This window comes from Canis lupus, chromosome 11 (assembly GCF_003254725.2).
Source record: "Canis lupus dingo isolate Sandy chromosome 11, ASM325472v2, whole genome shotgun sequence".
Taxonomy (NCBI): domain Eukaryota; kingdom Metazoa; phylum Chordata; class Mammalia; order Carnivora; family Canidae; genus Canis; species Canis lupus.
Genome location: NC_064253.1, coordinates 52686172 through 52705896, shown reverse-complemented (window position 1 = coordinate 52705896; position 19725 = coordinate 52686172). Strand labels below are relative to the sequence as shown.

The following is a 19725-nucleotide window of genomic DNA, read 5'->3' as shown; positions in this document are numbered from 1 at the left end:
ACGGGGTTTCGGGGGGGCTTCCCCCCAAACAGCCTGGGTGACCTCTATGCTTCTGAGAAGTGGACCTGAATAAATGAGGCAGAGGTCTGCACTCTCAGTCTCTTTCTCCGCAGCTGGGCCTTAGTGGGGCCAGCATGAACCCAGAAAGGGGGGGCCTTGACTGTCACTCAAACGGCCCCTTGGCGGCCACAAGATAGTCTGAACACAGAGGGGTGCGGGACCTGACCAGAGGTTGCCCGGCCAGTGCTCAGTAGGGGGTCCTCCTCCATCCCCCCCCCACCCCCCCCACCTCCCCACCCCCCACCCCCCCACCCCCCCACCCCCCCCCACCCCGCCAACTCGTGTGAGGTGAACACCAGGAGGCTCCCTGGGGGTGGGCCCAGGTGTTCTCAGCAGCCTTACTCCTTGGGGTTGAGGACCATGTGCTCAGGGCACATGGGGTGTTGGCTGGTGGGTTTGTCACTTGATTCTAAACTGAATACCCTGTGGCCACAGAAACCTCATCCCCTCGGGCCAGCAATGTATCAGTTTCTTTAAAGACATTTTAGAAAGTTGGCACCATGTTCCTTCCATTGTAGGATGGTGTGGGGAAAGACGACACATCATCATGGTGCTGGCTTTCTATGTACTAAGGGCATGAGCATTGCAGGGAAACCCAAAGTATCATTTTTTCAAAGATGTTTAAAAAAATCAGGGGGGATATTAGGACCGGATTGGATGTTGTTAAACTTCTTTTAAGGGTCAGTATTGTTTGTTGTTCTGAATCATTTACCTGGTGCTGAAGCTCCTCCTTCTAGCCCATCCTAGGGGTCCTGCTCAGATAACCTCATGCCTCTTCCAGTCTCTTCCTCAGCCCATGTCACGGGCATGTGCGGCTCGGGCCCGAGGATGGGTGGGGGATGGACAGAACTGAGTCTGAGACTGGGTGTTCACACCGACACATGAGTCCCCATAGGATGATGAGAGAACCTAGGTCTGAGAAGGGAAGCAGGGCAAATTACAGCCTGGTTGGGCTTTCCACGTGCAGCCAGGTCCTGGCACAGATGCAAAGGAGTCCCAGAATTCTCAATTCACTCCTGGCCTTCCAGGTTGTTACAAAGATGTATTTAATAAGGTAGGAGGACAGAGCATATTTCATTTAACGGTTTGTTAGCTTGATTTATGACTTTTAAATATGAGACATATGGGAAATGGCCTCTGCGTGTACTGTTGCCCTGGGCCTCCCCAGTGCCAGGGAGGCCTGCCAGGTTCACACCTGCAAAGAGCCTTTGCCTTCCTGCTGGCCGGATGGGATACTGGCAGAGCATTGGGAGATAGTATGCACAGGGCCAACAGAGGCCAGGGGGGACCCAGACCACTTCCCACCCCTATTCTCAGGAGATGGAGTCCAGGTCCTTCCCCCTAACAGCCCCTCACACTTCTATAGCACTTTGCAAAAGGCAGAGTGCTTTCCCAGGAACCCTTTATTGTTCCAACTCTCTGAAGGAAGCTGGGTAGGAATCGAATCCCCATTTTTCCAAAAGGGGAAGCTGAGACTCAGAGCAGTTAGGGAATCGCCCAAGGCGGCACAGCTTGCAGGTGGGAGGCTTGAATCTGGGTCCTTCCCTTTACTGCGCTGCCTCTGTGTGCTCTCACTCCATCACCAAGCTGCTCACGGATGGGGATGGCCATGGGGATGGCCGAGGGCCAGGCAGCCGCCCCAGGCCCTCCCCCAAGGGCACTCTGGCAGGTAAGGCTGAGACCACCCACCTGGCCTCACTGGCTTCCCACTGCACTCCCCAAGGAGGCCAAGTTCAGAGAAGCGGCTGAGCTTTGTTGAGTTTATCCAAACAGAGCCTGCCCTGTCCCCGGCCCTCGTGATTTCTCCAGCCCTAATAACTGGGCTCAAGATACAAATGGCCGTGGGCGGTGGAACTCCCAGTGGGAACCCACGGCGATTTCCCGCCTCGTAACTGCAGCAGCAGGAATCACAGGCCTGAGCAAGCCAGCGGACAGGTGCTACCACAGGGTGGGCCTGCTGGTGAGGTCCCCTGGCATGGAGGGAGGGTCCACGATGTGGAGGGAGGAACACCAGCATGTTGGCTGGGAGCCCCCGTTCTGCCTCCCACTCTCTCCCTTTCTTCTCCTTTTGCTTTCTCTTCTCATACAGCCCGGGTACTCATTCGCTTCCAGACCTAGTGTCAGGGTTGGGACTCCATGCTCTGGGGCCATGGCCCTTAGTTCCTGTTCTCAGGGTCCAAACTCTATCACATCTTTGGGATTCCTTGCCAGTATGATCGCCAAAGCTGTTTTTGAAATGGCTTCATGGGGCACTGCTGGCCCACCGGCATGGGGGCCCCAGGGCTGGCACACAGCAAAGAGGGCCCACCTCACAGCAGAGGGGTCTTGGGCCTGCCATTCAGGCATCACGTGATCTGGCCTCAGCTTACCTTTCTGGTCAGCTGTCCCAGCTCACCCCTCTCCTGACCGCTCCCTGGTTCCCCCCACGCCCCACATTCTTATCGATCAGTGTCACTCTTTGGTCTGTTTGACCTTGGTTTATACTATTTCCTTCCTCTGCCTGTTGGGATCCAACTTTACCCTTCAGGCTAAGTAGAAACATCACCTGCCCATGAAGCCCTATGGTGTTGCCCCCCTCTGGGGGCTGCTTGGTACTTGGCTTTGCTATACCCCATGGCCCAGCATGTTTGTGGCCCAGTTAGCTATACCACTGGATGGTGAGTCGTGAAGGCCATGCCCTCTGCTTTGTCTTCTGTACTCCTCACAGTCCTCTAGCACATAATAGGTCCTTTTGTGTGTGGTGGCAGGGGAAGGGGGCAGGGAAAATGAATATTAAACTGTGGATTAGCTCCTATGACTTGTTGCACAGTCCTGGAGCCGAGGGTTGTGCTCCCTCTGGAGGTTCTAGGGAAAGATCCCTTCCTGTGGGTCTCTCTCTTCCACCTTCACAGCACAGAAAGGGTCAAGTTTCCCTTTTTGGTTAGATACATAGGGCCCGCCTGAATAATCCAGGATACTCTACCCATTTTATTTTAAGATTGAATTTATTTATTCATGAGAGACACAGAGAGAGAGGCAGAGACACAGGCAGAGGGAGAAGCAGGCTCCACGCTGGGAGCCCAACATGGGACTTGATCCTGGGACTCTAGGATTATGCCCTGGGCTGAAGGCAGACGCTCAACCGCTGAGCCCCCCAGGGATCCATCTTCCCATCTTAAAATCCTTAATCACATCTATAAAGGGAACCCCCTCCCCCATTCCTCCCTCCCTTTTTTTTGGTCCATATAAGTAACATTCACAGGTTCTAGAGATTAGGGCATGGATAGACCACAACCTGTTTGGGGATTTCAACTTTGTTCAGACTTTTTAAAAATTATTTTATTTTATTTTATTTTATTTTATTTATTTATTTTATTTTATTTTATTTTATTCATGAGAATGAGAGAGAGAGAGAGAGAGAGAGAGAGAGAGAGAGAGAGAGGGAGAAGCAGGCTCCATGCAGGGAGCCCAATGTGGGACTCGATCCTGGGACCCCAGGATCCCACCCTGGACCGGAGGCAGGTGCTAAACTGCTGAGCCACTCTAGGATCCCCCTTTTTTAAATATTTTATTTATTTATTCATGAAAAAACAGAAAAAGGCAGAGACAGAGGGAGAAGCAAGTGCCTCGCAGGGAGCCCCATGTGGGACTCGATCCCTGGACCTGGGATCATGCCCTGTACCGAAGGCAGCCTCTCAACCACTGAGCCACCCAGGTGTCCCTGTTCAGACTTCTGATCCAGTATCTCTTGGGCTTCTGAATCTGGGAGATGTTCATTGACTGTGGCTGTGCTAAAGGCGATACCATTTCACAGCCTTCAACACAGCCAGTGTGGAGTTGGTACAGTTTGGAGAAACAGATTGAGCAAGGCTGTAAGAGATTGTTTAACCTGCGTTGGTCTGAAGCTGTAACATGGTAATGGTCTGTTTCACTATATGGAACAGTCGCCCTGCCTCCCCTAGCAGCAAATGCAGTGGGAACCTAGAGATCTTCTAAGTTGTTTTTTTCCATGCTAGGTTTTAGGAAATTTGGCTGCCTCCTTTTCTTTTAAGGGAAGACTTGCACGTATAAAGTTTGCTTTTAGGACACCTTGAGGAGGAACTGCCTCCAGAGGGTACTTGGGCAGTTGAACTTTTGGCCCTGAGAAAAATAGGCATTATGTTTTTTCCGTATTAAATGCCATCTTGTTGGCTTGGACTCTGTATTTTCAGTCCTGATTCCGCCATCAGGGTGTTCATTGTATGACATTTCCCGCTCCAAGGCCTTCCCATGTGTGCATAATGAGTCTTCTTAATCTTCTCTGGTATTTGTTGATTCCATTTCTGCAAAATCTGTATATCGATCACTTACACTGAATAAAGCAAAGAGGGCACACATCAGCTTAGAGTGGACACAGTTCAGTTTTATTTTCATCAATTCCTAGCAAATACGAAAAGTTTTGCACCAAAGATTCCATAGTGTCTTGATCGGTAGAAGTACTTGATTCCTGCCTGGCGATATTTGTACAAGCTAACAGATACCGACATGGCATTTGAAACTCTTAAAATTTCTAGGCTCCCTTTGGCTTCAGTTAGTCTAAGCAGTCAGGAAACCGTATTTGAGATGACCCAATCAGGGATGTGCCATCTTTGTGTTGCCCCTTTAGGAGCTTTAGGCCAGAGTGCCAGGAAATCTTGACCACGTCCTATTTGCCTCCCTTGGGCTGCAGCAGACAAGAAGCTTATTGGAGGCCCTAGAAGGAGCACAGCAAGTTCCTCCTGGCCTGGGCACTGCACTTGCCATGGATTGGTGTACATCATTTCTAGGTGCTTTTCAGTTAAATTGCTCAGTTAGGGGCACCTGGATGGCTCAGTTATCGAGCATCTGCCTTCAGCTCAAGGCATGATCCCAGAGTCCTGGGATCGAGTCCCATATTGGGCTCCCTGCAGGGAGCCTGCTTCTCCCTCTGCCTAGGTCTCTCTGTGTCTCTCATGAATAAAGAAATAAAATCTTTTAAAAAAGTAAATTTCTCAATTAACTGATGGCTTTTATTTTCATAAAGAAGGGGGTGAAGGTGGATAGAACAGGAACCTGAGGCCAGTGAGGAGGTATGGATCAACAGGGAGAGATGGGCAGGCAGATGCCCACTGGACTCTGGCAGAAGGAATGAGAGGCAGGCGCAGCTTCTCAGCCCCTCTCTGCTGCTCTTACAGACCAGCCCTCTCCCGGCTGTGGGTCTCACCTCAGAGCACCCTTCCCAGTAACCAAATGCATAGTAATTTCCTATTGCTCATGTAATCTGTGACCACAAACTAGTGACTTAAAACATAAATTCATCACCTTATGGTTCTGGAGGTCAGAAGCCCAAAATGAATCTCGGTGGGCTAAAGTCAGGGTGTTGGCTGGGCTGTGTTCCTCCCGGAGGCCCCAGGAGAGAACTGTCTTCTTGCCTTTCCAGTGTGTTGATACTCCCTGCATTCCTTGATTCGTGGCCCCAGTGCTTTATCTTCAAAGCTGGCAATGTCAGGCTGAATCTTTATTGTGATGCCATCTTTCTACTTTTCTCTCTGGCCTCCCCCTTCCACTTATAAGGACTCATGGGATTTTATGGGACCCACCCAGATAATGCAGGGTAATCTCCTTAGCTTCCAGCTAATTGGCAGTTCCCCTTTGCTATATATAGCCTGCCATGCTCACAGGTTCCAGGGATTAGGATATAGACCTCTTTGGTGATGGTGGTGGGGCATTATTCTGCCTACCACACCATCTATTTTTTTTTAAGATTTTATTTATTTATTCATGAGAGACACAGAGAGAGAGGCAGAGACACAGGCAGAGGGAGAAGCAGGCTCCATGCAGGGAGCCTGATGTGGGACTTGATCCCAGGACTCCAGGATCACGCCCTGGACCGAAGGCAGGCGCTAAACCACTGAGCCATCCAGGGATCCCCAGCCTACCACACCATCTAAACCAGGACCCCCATCACTCCTCTCACAAAGTCTCCTGTTCTTTTCATTCACGATACTAAGCACAAGTGAAGGAATTTACTTAGTGGTTTATGCCTTCCTCATCTGCTTTCCCCTCAGCTCTGTGCAAGTATACAAGGGCTGTGCAGCACACAAAGCTGTCTATTCTGTTCGCTGCTGTGTCCCAGTTCCCAGCCACAGGGTGCACTAGGGAGGCTGGGTGGTTATAAGCATGGACCCTGGAGCCGGATCGCCTGGTTTTGAATCACCATCCTATTTCTCACCAGCTGCGTGACTTGAGGCAAGCTGCATAACTTCTTTGTGTCCTGTTTCCTCCTCATCTATAAAATGGGAGTGATGGAAATGAAAGGGAGCATTACAAGATGTAATTTATGTAATATGCTTAGAATTTTATCTAGCATATAATAAGTGCCATGCAAGTGTTGATGATGATGACGATGACTGTTGTTCATTCAGGGCTCTGAGCTGGGTGTGGTGCTGAGAAAAGACACCTAGCTGGCATGCCTGCAGTGGGCCTGATCTATGCTGGTATCAGGTTGAGGACTCTCCAGCAGAGTTCAATGGCCCATGGAGCCCACGGATCAATGGGAGAAACAAAGAATCCAGTCACAAAGAGTGTTGCCAAGCAGGAGTGGAGGCACACTTTGAAGACAAGGAGAGGCACCTGGGGTTAGTTCCATTGAGAAAGGTTTCCTGTTGCAGGATCTGTAACATTGAGAAGGGTCTCCTGTTGCAGGATCTGTATGTTGTTGGCCAACTGAAAGGAGGGCAGGGGCTTCGGGATGGAGCAGGAGTTGAGCCCAGTGGCTAGGGTGGGTTGACGTGGGTGGAGCGTGGCCCAGCTAGCCCACATCTGGGTAAATTACGTTGGCAGGAAAGGGAGCTGGTTGAAAAGGAGGAGGCTGGTGGCCAGCAAGATTGGGATTTGAGTTGTCAACTTTTAGAGGCCAAACAGACATCCAGGCAAGGCCCTCAGCAGGTAACAACGCAGTTCAGGAGCGCTGGGGCCAAGCTCTGGCCCAGAGAGAGAGAGAGGGAGTTCCTCAAGGAAAGTGAGGGGTACAATGGAGGGAGTATGGCTTCAACACTGATCGCTGTCTGGCTATGCACGAGCTCCGTCTGAGTCACCCTTGCCTATTGTTTTTAAGAATCGTTAAAAAATTTTTAAGAGATATTTATTCATGAGAGACACAGAGAGAGGCAGAGATACAGGCAGAGGGAGAAGCAGGCTCCCCGCAGGGAGCCCGATGCCAGACTCCATTCCAGGACCACAGGATCAGGACCTGAGCCAAAAGCAGACCCTCAGCCACTGAGCCACCCAGGTGCCCCCGAGAATCATTTGAAATGACAGTTGTAATGTTACTGAAGCACCAGCCCTGGGTGGCAGGAGAGGGGGGGCAGGAGGGCTTCTTTTGTCTTTCTATAGCAAACCCCTCCGTGACTTTGAGCCTCCACTGCTGGGCAGGCCTGCTCTGTGGAAGCCAAGCAGGTTTGGGGGAGTGGGGGTCCAGCAGGGAGGCAAAAGCCTGGATTGTGGCCAAACTCAGCCAGGGACTCACTATGTGATCAGACATGCCATTTCCATTTTCTGGGCTTCATTTAGCATGTGGACCATGGGTAGAGTACACTCTACACAATTCTGAAAGGCATGGCTAGGACCGGTGGATGGGAGCCAGAGGGCCCCCTTTCCAGACTTGTATAAAGACCCTTCCCCGAATTAGAACTGAAGATAGGCAAATGGGCAGGTGGGGGGGGGGGTCCCAGAAACCAGGAAGTAGCTGGTGGAGGGCCTGAAGCATGGAGAGGGAGGGGGACTGGACCGTGCTCCCCAAGTGCCTCCCAGGCCTAAGCATCAGGCTCAGTGTTTGCTCAGAGAATGAATGGCCTTTGGTTTTAGCTCTTTCTTCCCCATCACCGTCACCGTCACCAGGGCTTCTGGTGGGCCCCCGACCTGAGAGCTTTTGAGGCTCCCTCCGCCTGTTTCGAGCTCAGCCTGGGCTCCCTGGCGCCCACCTGTTGCTCGTTCCTGACTCTTTGCTGCCCTCTAGTGGCCCCCAGTCACTCTGCCACACCAGGAACAGAACTGACGGGGAATGAATACCAGGCACAGCCGGGAACAGCAGGTGGCTAGACATTTGGTCCATCAAACATTTCCTGGCAGTGCCAGTTCTGGGCTATAGTGTGGTTTTGCAGACACAGTCCCTGCCCTCAGGGAGCTCACAGAGTGGCTGGGAGACAAACAAAAAGTCATTCCTGTATGCTGTGTTAGGAGCTCAACTGTAGGAATGTGCTGAGGAAATGCGAAGGAGGGGGCTGCTGAATTTGCTGGAGCCACGGGGTGAGGTAGGGGAAATCCAGGAAGGATCCCCAGAGGAGGTCACTTGGGCCGGCCCTTGAAAGGCAAGTTTGCAGTCTGAGAAGTTGGAGGTGCGTTGTTGCACGAGGGACTGGTGCATGAGAAGACCCAAGGAGCAGAGAGCATGGGCACCCGGCAGGAGCTCTGGGGTGTGTGCAGGGACAAGCAGGAAGGACAGGCTGGGCTGATTGAGGAAGAGCCTCTCCCAGCACCCAGATGTCAATGCCTGGAGACCTCGGGTCGGGAGGGAGTGCCACCAGCAGGCTCGGCAGGTGGCAGGCTCTTCCCAAGCAGATCTGGATGTGAGTCAGGGCAAGGCAGCTGCGCCCTCACGGAATGGAGCATGAGGGGGCTGGAGTGATCTGATCTGAACAGTCTCTGTAACTAGCTCCTGGGACTCCTGTGTTGAAGTGACACTGGGACTGGGGAGAAATGGATACCCCGTGTGAGCTTGATGATCTTGCTGAGGTGGGGAAAGAAAAGAATTGTAAGGCGGGGTGCCTAGGTAGCTCAGTTGGTTAAGCGTCTGACTCGATCTCAGCTCAGGTCTTGATCTCAGGGTGGTGAGTTCAAGCCCCGTGCTGGGCTCCACACTAAGCACGGAGACTACTTTCAAAAAAAATTGCAAAATCAAAGACTCAGAGATGGAGAACACACTGAGAGCATGAAGGTCCTATTGAAACTTCAGAGATCTGGGTTCTGATTCTGGCTGCAAATACTCGTAGTGTGACCTCGGGACATGGCCTTGGGGCTCCCTGCTCTCTCAAAACAGGAGCCAGGAGGTGGGGAAATTGGGTAAGATGCTTCCTGAGGGGCTTTCTGGTCCTGCCATCCAGGATTTCTAAGCCTGTGACACCTCTCCCAGCTCAGCTGGAAGGTTCCCTGAGCCCTGCCACCTCTGTTCTAAGTGGGCAGCAAATACACTGGAGTTCCTTTCAGGTCTGGGTCTGTGATGTCACAAGGCAATGGCCCTGGGCTATCATGTGTAATTTGAAAATGACTTCCCAGGGGTACAGCTGAACAAAAGGGGGCTCAGGATATGCTAATAATGTACACCCATTGCCACGTCTCCACAGGGAGGGTCCCCTAATACTGCGGTGACCGTCAAAGACTAGCTGTCAGGGCCTCCACACCTGGGATGGGTTCTTAAAAGACTTTAGAATCTAGAATGTTAGGACAAGTTTTAGAAGCAGCAAAGGTCACCATGATTAGTTCTATCTAAATGCTATTTTTGTTTTAGATTTATTTGTTTTTTTATATTTTATTTATTTGTTATTTATTTATTTATTACAGAGTGTGCATGTTGGGAGGGAGGGGCAGAGGGACAGAATCTTCAAGCAGACTCCCTGCTGAACGCAGAGCCCAGTGAGGGGCCCTAGGTGCTCCATCCCAGGATCCACAAGATCATGACCTGAGCCGAAACCAAGAATTGGATGCTCAACTGACTGAGACACCCAGGCACCCCAAGTTTTCAGTTAGTAATAATTGGGCCTTGCATAAACCGCATGGCTATAATAATGCCACAGTGCAAAGCTACTTCCATCTAAACAGTGTCCTTTTGGGGCTTGTGAGGGGAAGAGGGAGGGAGCACATCACAGACCTTTCTCACACATACCCTGTGGCGGAAACAGGTGAGAAGCAGAATCCTAGCTGCGGAAGAGTGCCCTGCTGAGCCAGGAGCTCACTGGCTGCCCGGGAAGTATCCAGCACTGGGGAGCTTGGAGGAGGAGCTGAGACCGGCTCACCTCCTCCAGGCTGCTCTGCGTCTAGCGCACTTGGTAGCTTTCCCTGTGTCTGCTCCTTCTGATGGCAGTTACTGAGGACCAGTCATGAGTGAGGGAGACCATATGTCTGGGCTCCTAATGTGCATCTGCAGTGGTATTTTTAAAACAAACAAAAACTGGATTGTGATGCCTTTTTGGGAAATTGGGGGATATAGTCAGGATTTGCTTTAGAAGAAATTGAAGTATTTGGAGGGCATCTGAGCACTGGGTGAAATGAAGTAGGGCCAGTTGGCCTAGTGGCTGTTAAGGGCTTCTTAGCCCCAAGAGGTTGGGTTCCCAAGTTGGTTCAGAGAGAAGTGTGGGTACACAGCCCTAGAGTGTGGGTGCCCTGAAGAGAATGAGTGGCCTCACTGGGCTGAGGGCCTTTGTCCTCCTAAATCCTGATGGCTAAGTCCGATTCTAGGAGATCCTCCCTCCGTGGACAAGGGCGGCAGCTCATGGATGCACAGGCCCGAGCAGAGCAGCAACAGAGAAGTCATCCTCAGCACCTGGCCGCACAGTAAGTGGCGGAGCAACCTGACCTCAAGCGCCCGGGGTTTGAAGCCATTCTATTGTTCTTGCCTGAGGCTCTGCCAAAGGGTTGGGTGGCAGTTCTCTCTGGTTAAGTGGCTGAATCCTGGTTAGGGGCAGATGAGGAAAAGGTGCTCTGGGCCTAGCCCAGCCAGGTGGGCTGGGAAGGGAGAGGCTGGGAGGGAAGGGGTCCCCATGCAGGAGGGATATCCAGGGCTCAGATGGCCTTCTAGCCATCTACCCATTGCAGGCTTAGGGCTCAGTCCACTTCTTCTGGTTAATTTTACCCTTAGTGTTTATGACATTACCTGTGAGTGCATCTTAGCCCCTACCAGACTCAAGCTCCTGAAGAAGGAGGTTGACATCCTAGCCAGGACTTCCCAGGGAACAATAAGAGGAAATGCAGGGTCCCTGGGCTAAGGGCCTAAGAGTTTTTCAGGAATTCACAACAATTTGAGGGCTGGCCCAAACTGTTTTTGCCTTGAAAATTCAATTCACCTGGCTGGCTCAGTGGTTGAGCATCCGCCTTCGGCTCAGGTCATGATCCCAGGGTCCTAGGATTAAGTCCACATTGGGCTCCCCTCAGGGAGCCTGCTTCTCCCTCGCCTATGTCTCTGCCTCTCTCTTTCTGTGTCTCTCATGAATAAAAAAATAAAATCTTTTTTAAAAAGAAAGAAAATTCAAAAAGGAAGCTGGAAACCTGGCATTAATAAATGTTACCTTTAATGTCTATAAATTGTAATATGATGTCACCTCCATTATCTATTACATTTAGTGCTCCTAAAAATTTCATTACCTCTGAAAACAGTATCTAAGTTGGATTTTCTCACTTTACAAGAATTCCCTGGTCTGTATCTTGATTGCTGAGAAATCATAGCCAACCATGGATTAGATAAAGTGCTTGTGGCCAAATAATTTCAAAAGCAAAATTATAAAAATAAGCCTTTTGTGTTTTTTGGAGTGAGAAGTATCATTATTGTGGTACCTTTATGGGTGAAGTACAATAAGGTGAGTAGGAGAGATTCCCTCATAGGAAGACATTTGGGGGTCTGGGAAGAAGCAGTGTGGGAGACACTCTGATTTCTTCTTTAACCATATTGAATATAAAAAATAATGATGGGGACTTGAGTTGATCAGATTTCACCATCCATCCAGTTTTCTTTCCTTTTCTCCTCCCTCCCTCTCCCTTGCTCCCTCCCAACATTTATTAACTATCGGCATGTGCCAAGCATGAGCCTAGGGATATAAAGGTGAAAACCATGAACCTTGTCTATGGAAAGGTCTTAGTCCATAGTGCAGATGGGCAAGTCAGTGAGGGTCTATGGGGACTCTGAGAGTACTGAGAAGGGGGTGCAGCCTAGACTAGGGATGTCAGACATAGGGGGCCCCAGAATTTCTCTATAGGAAGGTTGGAGTGGGAAGGGCATGTCTGAAGCTGATTTTGCAGAGTTTTGCTAAAATTGTGAAATACTATCCACATCAAAGAATTTAAGAGGTTAGGAGTGTAGCTAACCCTGGGTCAGGGGAGGAATCTAGGAAGAGATGAATCTCTGGCTTGGCTTGTCATTGGGGATGAAGCATATGTTAGCCAGTGGGAGGTGGAGTGAGGTGGGAGAGAATGAACGGATCGAGGTAGGGGGCAGTGAATACAAAAGGTATGCTCTGCTTCTATACATCCTGGAGTTCTTCCAGAAAACCAGACTGAATCTACCGGGGTTGTCTGTGTTTTCCTCCCTTTGATTTGCTGGAATCTCCAAGCCCATCTATGAGACCTCAGCAGCTGTCAGCCCTCTGCTGACTTGACCACCATCTCTAAGCCTGTGGGTCTCTCCACCTGGGACTTCTCTCTAGAGAACTTCCGCAGGCTCGGAGTAGGGAGAGCCAGTAGGGCTTGGCTCCTGCTCTCCAGAAGACTTCTTAATGAGGCTTATGCCCACGAGCTAATTCCACCAGCAAACCACCCTACTCCCACCCCCATCCCCCCCCCCCCCCAAGGGTGGTGTAAAAGGAGCCTTCTCTGTTATCCTGGTTGCAGTCTGAAAGCACCTGGTGAGGCTGGAGTGTTTATACCCACTTCAGGAGCAGGCTAGCGGAGTTCAGAGAGGTACCGTGCCTCTGCAAGTGGTGTTTTTTTAAAAACAAACAAAAATTGGATTGTGATGCCTTTTTGGGAAATTGGGGGACATAGGATTTGTGGCCAGGGGTACACAGCCAACAGGGGAGCAGCTGGGCCTGGCCCCTGGCGCTCATGTCTCTAGTTCACCCAGCTCCCAGTGCCCATGAAAAGAAGGAATGGGCTCTGGGTCCGGGAGATGATCTTGATTTCCCTGGTGCTCCGTCCGGGCTGTGGGTGGCCTTTCTGACCCAGAGGCCTTTTTGTGGCCCAGAAGAGGCTCTTCCCAGTTGGGACACCAGAGAACCACACTTTGGATTCCAGTATTTTCCCTTCTACTCCTCATCTTCCCTGTTTGTGTTCCACATCCTTCTCAGCCCCCAATCAAATGCTCTTATAGGAAGCCTGCCCCCCACCACCCCCCACCCCCAGGGCCCCGTCTCTCCCGTGAGCACGTCCCAAGGTGCTGCCTGTGGTCTACCTGGGTCAGCGCTATAGCAACAGAGTGCTCCTATCTCCTGGTTGTCCTCTTGGAATCCTACACCTGCTCCGTCCCTGAATACAGTAGGCACTCAATGGAGATGGGTGGAATTCATTTGAATCAGGCACATGCCCCTCCCTACCTTGTCCGGTCCAGAGTCAGGGGCTGAGGGCCCAACTGTGTAATTAAACAGAGCTTCAGCTTGACTTCCGTGCCCCGACTCTTTCTTCCAATATTTGCTCTGGCTCCTCGCTGGAAGACGCGGAGACAATGGCCCTTGTTACCCTCTGTTTGAGTTATTTATTTTTTTCACTTTTCCCTCCTTCCCCTCTCAGGGGACTCGCCTCTCGCCCTCATCCCTCATGTTTTCCCTTTCACTTGACTGTCACTCTCATTGTCCTCCCGGGGCCGGGAACGCGGGGTGACAGGCAAGGGGAGCCCAACCGGGCCGGGGAGGCTGGAAATATAGTCATTAATGGGACCCGCGAAGCCCAGATGTCCTCCCTGAATGCGGGTAATTTGTTTTTAATGAAAAACCACGCGGTGACCCTGAACAAATGAATTTTCTTTATAAGGAGTCTCTGTGCAACGGCACAAATAAAGGACCCAAATCAGGGAGACTTAGATCCAGGGTAGGAAAAAAGAGAAAGGAAGAGGGAAAGAGTGGAAAAGAGCAGCGAGAAAGATAAAAGAGGGAGGAAGGGAAATTTTAAAATGACAACTGTGTTATCATGTCCTTTTGTCTAAAGAGCAATCCCAGGTCACAAATGCCTTGGGCATTGTCCTGCCAGAGCAGGATGCATGACAGTTGTGGCCATTTTGAGGTCTTGTTCACAACAATGCGAAGGATGCGAACCACCATCTGGACAGACCTTTACGATTTACAAACCTCTTTAGTGTGTGATCTCAGAGGATCCACACCGTCGTGTTAGGAGGGCTCCATTCATAGCCCCATTTGACAGAGATGAAAACCAAGGCTTAGGAAAGATGGTTTGCATCAGGTCACACAGCTAGGAGGAGCTCCAGTCCAGATGACAAGGACTTTGCAATTTGGTGTTTGACTCTTAGAAACATCTGGAAATAGCTTGCTAGAGAACGATGTGCACAAGCGGATCTAGGTAAGGGGAGATACCATGTCTGCAGCCGGGAGTCTTGGGTCGAAGCAAATGCCCACAGCCCCTGGACTTCCTCTCCATCAGGGCTTTGTTCAGTGTGCAGACTTTCTGAGACCACTTTGGGTGCGGTATTTGTGGAAACAGAACTCCCCCAGGAGGAAGCCAGAGACACTTGGGAAAATGGGTGTGAGGGAATCCAATCTGGAGGCCAGCCCAGCTGTGTATCACTGGCCATTTACCCGGGACCTTGTGGTGTGCAGTGTGGAGCAGGTGACTGGGGGCAACCGCAAAGTCATGGACTCGATGGGGGCCCCAGCGGAGGCCCCACCCCTGGCTTTGGGGGAATCCTCCTGTGGGTAAAGCATTAGAGGTGGTCAGCACAGGTCTAGATTGGGGTGTGTCTCTGTGGAACGGGGAGGGTGTGACTAACACATAACCTCACAGAGGGCTGGAGACAGTCCTCATTCTGTGGCTGCTGCTCCCTCCGGCACAGATGGACAGGGCTGGACTGAACTTGAGAAATCAGCCTGCGAGTGTGCAGTGAGGTCAAGGAAAGCACTTGTTCAGAGTCACACAGCAAATCAGAGGAAGAGCCAGACTGGCCTTCTTGCTGCCGGAGACGTCTGCTCTGTTGTTCCCACCCCGGAAATACCAATGTTCCCCTTCCCCCACTTTCAGTTTTCCCCTGAAGCAGTGAAAAGAAAGCATTTTGTCTCCTGACCTCGGGCAGGCCTGGTATTCCTGGGGTGAGCCCTGGGTGACTTGGCTTCTAGAACCACTCAAAGCAGGACTCTCAGCCCACCCACCCCCGCCTTGGCAGGTTCTTCCTAAGCCCGCATCTTTCCCCCCAGCCCTGGGACCCGGCCAGCTGGGAGAGCACCCTCTGGGATAGAGACAGTTCCCGTCCCCTGGCCCATCAGGGCTTCTGCCTGGGACCTGTAGGCCACGCCAAGGCCCCAGCTCCTCCCATGCTCTGCTTTTCCCCCAGAGTCAGGCAGCTAGACAAAAAAGAAATGATTGTTTTCTTTTCCTGGGTTCAGTTTCCCTCTGGAAGTTGTGACCCAATTAGAAAATCAGACAAATAGAAAAATCTGGCCACGACCCCAGCTGAGGTTAGAAAGTCTCTGCTCGCATTTAGGTCTCTGCCTCCCGTGCTCTCCTGTGAGTCCCGGGCGGCGCAGGCTCCCTTGGCCACCTGGAGCAGACCTTCCTCCGTGCCGTGCTCCTCCGTAATTGATGATTTATTCCCCACTGACTTCCAAAATGGATTTGAGACAGCTTCTTGACCTTTCAATAATATCAGCCCAAACCCAAAATCCCTGTTATAAAATAGGAGGACCACTGGTGGGTCACACGTAGAGGCCCAGGAGTGGAGCTGCTGCTGCGTGCCTCACCTCCGCAAGTGGACTGGTTTTTGACAGGGTCCCACCATCAAGCCCAGCTCTGCACCTGGAGCTGCCCAGGCTTCACTGCTGGGAGCAAGGGGCTCACTTTCTTGGAAACAGTCTCTGTCTGAATGCGTTCCAGAGCGTGCTTCCAAAAACATAGTTTTAATCAAAAAGAAGACCACCAGAAAAACTGGGACAAATTGTGATTTTTGACAGTGGACAGTTGTAAATGCCAGGAGGGGTTGCCAGTTGGCAAACAAACTCCTCTGATGAGGTCTTCGATTAATTATACAACCAGTGAGCTGACCAGGGCTGGGGTCTCTTAATTGTCCTCAATTGTGGGATGAGTTCTGGTCTTCCTTTCCTCCCTCCCTCCCTCCCTCCCTTCCTTCCTTCCTTCTTTCCTTCCTTCCTTCCTTCCTTCCTTCCTTCCTTCCTTCCTTCCTTCCTTCCTTCCTTCCTTCCTTCCTCATTCATTCCTTCCTTCCTCCAGCAATCCCTCTGCTCCTCCTGGGTCCTGAGCCCAGTTCACAGAGTGGGCCCAGAAATTACTGAATTTCTCAAGTCCTTGGAGTGTCTGTGGGGAGAGTCACCCACGTTACTGACTCAGAATGGAAAGAGACCAGCTCAGTGGTGGCAGGTTTGTGGGATTGCTAGGCCCAGGGACTAAGCAGGGACTCTGGGGGACCAGAAGGTGAGGTTTGGTGGATGCAGGAGCCCAGGGCTGGCCTGCTGACAGGAGGGGATGCTCTGGCCTGTGGCCAGCCTCCCCGGGAGGGCTCCGAGGGAAGCCTGGCCCCTGGAAATCTTCATGCCCGAAGTGGGTGCCAGGCCCATGTGTACAAACAGGGGGCTCAGTATTTAGGAGTGGGGAGGAGCAGGGAGCTGCCCTGAATGGCAGCCCGCTTTGGAAATTTCTATGCATTTGTAATAACAAAATTACCATAATTTGCTCGTTAACGCAGCTAGATCAGTCAAGCATTGTTCCATCGCGGGCAGGGAGGCCGCGGCGCCTCTCTCTGCACACTCTACACACCCCAGCCAGCCTGCCAGCCCGCGAGAGCGCTGGAAATTAGCATGCAAATGGTCCTAATTCGGTGGGCGAGCTGTCAGGCAGCGCCTCTCCGGCCTCGTCTCCGTGAAGGCCCTGACAGCCCGGCTCCAGCGCCGGCCCACCCTCCTCGCTCCAGCCAGGAGGGGCTCCGAGGGCCACCTCCAGACTGACAGCTTGGCGGCCTCCCTCCCTCGTCAGCGCCATCAGGCCTGGCGGCGGACTCCCCGGGGAGCGGGCAGGCCCTGCCACCGTGCCGGCTGGGGCTGGCCGGAGGAGGCAAGTAGGCAGGTGGGCCGGTGGGGGAGGCTGGCCAGGGCTGGGGTCCACCAGCCTTGGCCGGACGGGCCGTGGGAGAGAGTGAGGGTGGAGCCGTGCCGCCCCCCAACCCCGACTCAGGGCCTGATTGGGGCACGGGGACCCTCAGTGCTGGTGGGTTTTGAGAATGGGGACTCTGGGGCACCTTCTACCAGGAGCAAATTCAAATCCTGCCTGGCTCTCCCTCCTTTGTCTTCCTGGTCTGACTTAACACAGGACTCCCCCTCTCCCCTATACCTGGAACATCTCTGCCCAAACTGTGCCTGGAGTTCCTTAGGCCATAATGGAGAATGGGGAGGCTAAGAAGGAGTGTGCTGTGGGCAGGATGCCCTAGACCGGGCACACCCTGGGCCTCAATCCTGCCTCCAGGATCATGAGCCTTTAGGCTCGTTCCCCTCTCTGGACCCCAGCCTCTGCATCTTTATAGTGCGGGTGTCTCTATGATTCTCCTCCCAGGGCTGTCCTGAGGATAAGAGAGGGAGACGGCCCCGCTTTAGAGCAGTAGGTGCCATCTAGTGAGAACTTCCGTATGCTGGTCCTTCCCAACCTGCGTGCCCTTCACAGTAACCCCACCAGGTTGGTGTTGATCTTACTTACCTGAGGCCTCAGCTCACACAGAGTAACTTGCCCAAGTGGCAGGGCCAGGATAGAGTCCAGTCTTGCTTGCTCCAGCGCCCTTTTAGAGGAGAAAATACAGAGCCCTGAGAGCCAGATCTGCTTCTGAGAAAAGCATGATGACACCACCTTCCAGGCGACTGGTGCTCTTACATGCCTGGCACATCCTCAGTACTGAATAAATGTGGGCTGATGGAAGAGAACCCGGGTGGGACTGTCTTTGGGGATCCTCTGTATCCATCTTTATGTTCCCCTCTTGACCTGTAACAGCAGAATGAAGAAGCTGCTGCAGGAAGAAGAGGGGGAGCCACAAGCCTTGAAGTTTCCCCCATGCTGTTTCTCAGGAGCTTGTTCCTTCCTCTTCATGAGCCAGATACAGCCCCATACCAACATGCAGGGTTTGGTGAGTGGAGAGCAGGATGGGTTTCAGTCCCCACTTACCTAATCAGCTGGTAGCTCTTATGCGGTGAAGAACCTACTCACCCCTACATGGCTGCCCTGCCCTCTTTGTCTGTTTTATGGGAATCTCATTGGGCCTTTTGAGCCTTCAGATAAATGCAGAGGTAAGAGCGACCCTGAGAAATCCAAAACCCTAGCTGGCTCCTGGCTGTCCTGGGGTGGGGGCAGAAGAGGGCTCATGAGCCTGAGTCCCTGCTGCATCACAGCACCACCCATTGCTCAGTGTGGATCCTACCACAGAGCAGATGCTCAGGACAGCTTTGGAAGCCTGTTTAATAACATGTGGACCAAGAGAGAAAACGTGCAGACATGTGCCCGGGTGAACTAAAAGTCATCCAGATGTGTGCCTCAGACCACAAACTTTCAGCCATCGGTGGCTTCTTTTCCACCTAGTCTTTGGTTCATTTATTTGGGGCCCATGGCATGAGCCTGATGGAACCTTAGGGCTCCATGTACCAACCAGTCTCTCAACAGTTGCTGTTGGGCTCTTGAAAAGAACGAGTCCTGCCAACCACAGGGTCCCAGACACTCTGAGGACAGCTCAGGGGCCCAGCCATTCCCACTCTAGAAGGCCATCCTGGGGACTTCGAAATTCCGGGGGGTGAGACTGGAGGGATGCCTGCAAACTGCATTTCTGCTCTAGGAAGAATTGCCCAGGCTCCCCCTAGTGGAGAAGCGGGGTGCAACGCCCTGCTGCATTCCTGGTAGGCGGCAGGACAGGGCAGGAGTGCCTCCTGCCACCATACTCTTTCTACAGTTGGTACAGGCATACTCTCCTAGAATCCTCATCACAATCCTGTGGGTACCCTTGGTTATCACTTTTGTTGTAGACTCAGTGAGAGGAAAGGGCTGGCCCCTTGTCATACGGAGCCAGGTGCTTTCCCTTCCACCCAACAGCCTACATCTAGCCTCATTCTGTAAGTGCCCTTGGCTTTGGCCAGCTGGCCATCTGCTTGCATGGCCCTTCTCAATTTTGTGGCATTAGACTCCAAATGGCCAGAGGGCACCCCTCTGTAGATAGGTTAATCTTTCAGTACGTTTGCAGTAGCCTCCTTACTGGCCTCCCTACTGCCAATGCTGCGCCTTTAGTCCATTCTCAACATAGTGACCAGAGCAAGCCATTAAAATCTGAGTCAGGACATGTTCCCGACATGTTCCTGACATGTTCCCATGTGCTCACTTAGAGTCCTTATATGATCTCCCCCTCCCCACTTGACCCTTGACCTCATCTTCTGCCTAACTCCCCTTCACTTCTCTGCAGCCGTACAAGCCATACAGACCTCCTCACTGCTCTTCCAACACATTGCCTACTCATGCCTCAGGGCCTTTGCACTTGCTGTTCCCTCTGCTTGGAGAGCTCTTCCCACAGATAGTCACATAGCTAATTCTCACTTCCTCAGCTGGTTATTCAAAAGTCACCTTTTTGATGAAGCCATTCCTACTCACGCTATCTAAAATTTCACCACTTTGTTTTTTCTTTAACATATGCTATATGCTGTGTTCTTAATTATTTGTTTTGTTTATACAACT

At 51.9% G+C, this 19725-nt stretch overlaps 1 protein-coding gene across 5 annotated transcripts in view; it reads left to right on the top strand.

The window, feature by feature from the left end:
- Window positions 1-19725, top strand: part of PAX5 (paired box 5) — a 195609-nt gene that overhangs the window by 149265 nt on the left and 26619 nt on the right. The gene's annotated exons all lie outside the window — the stretch shown is intronic.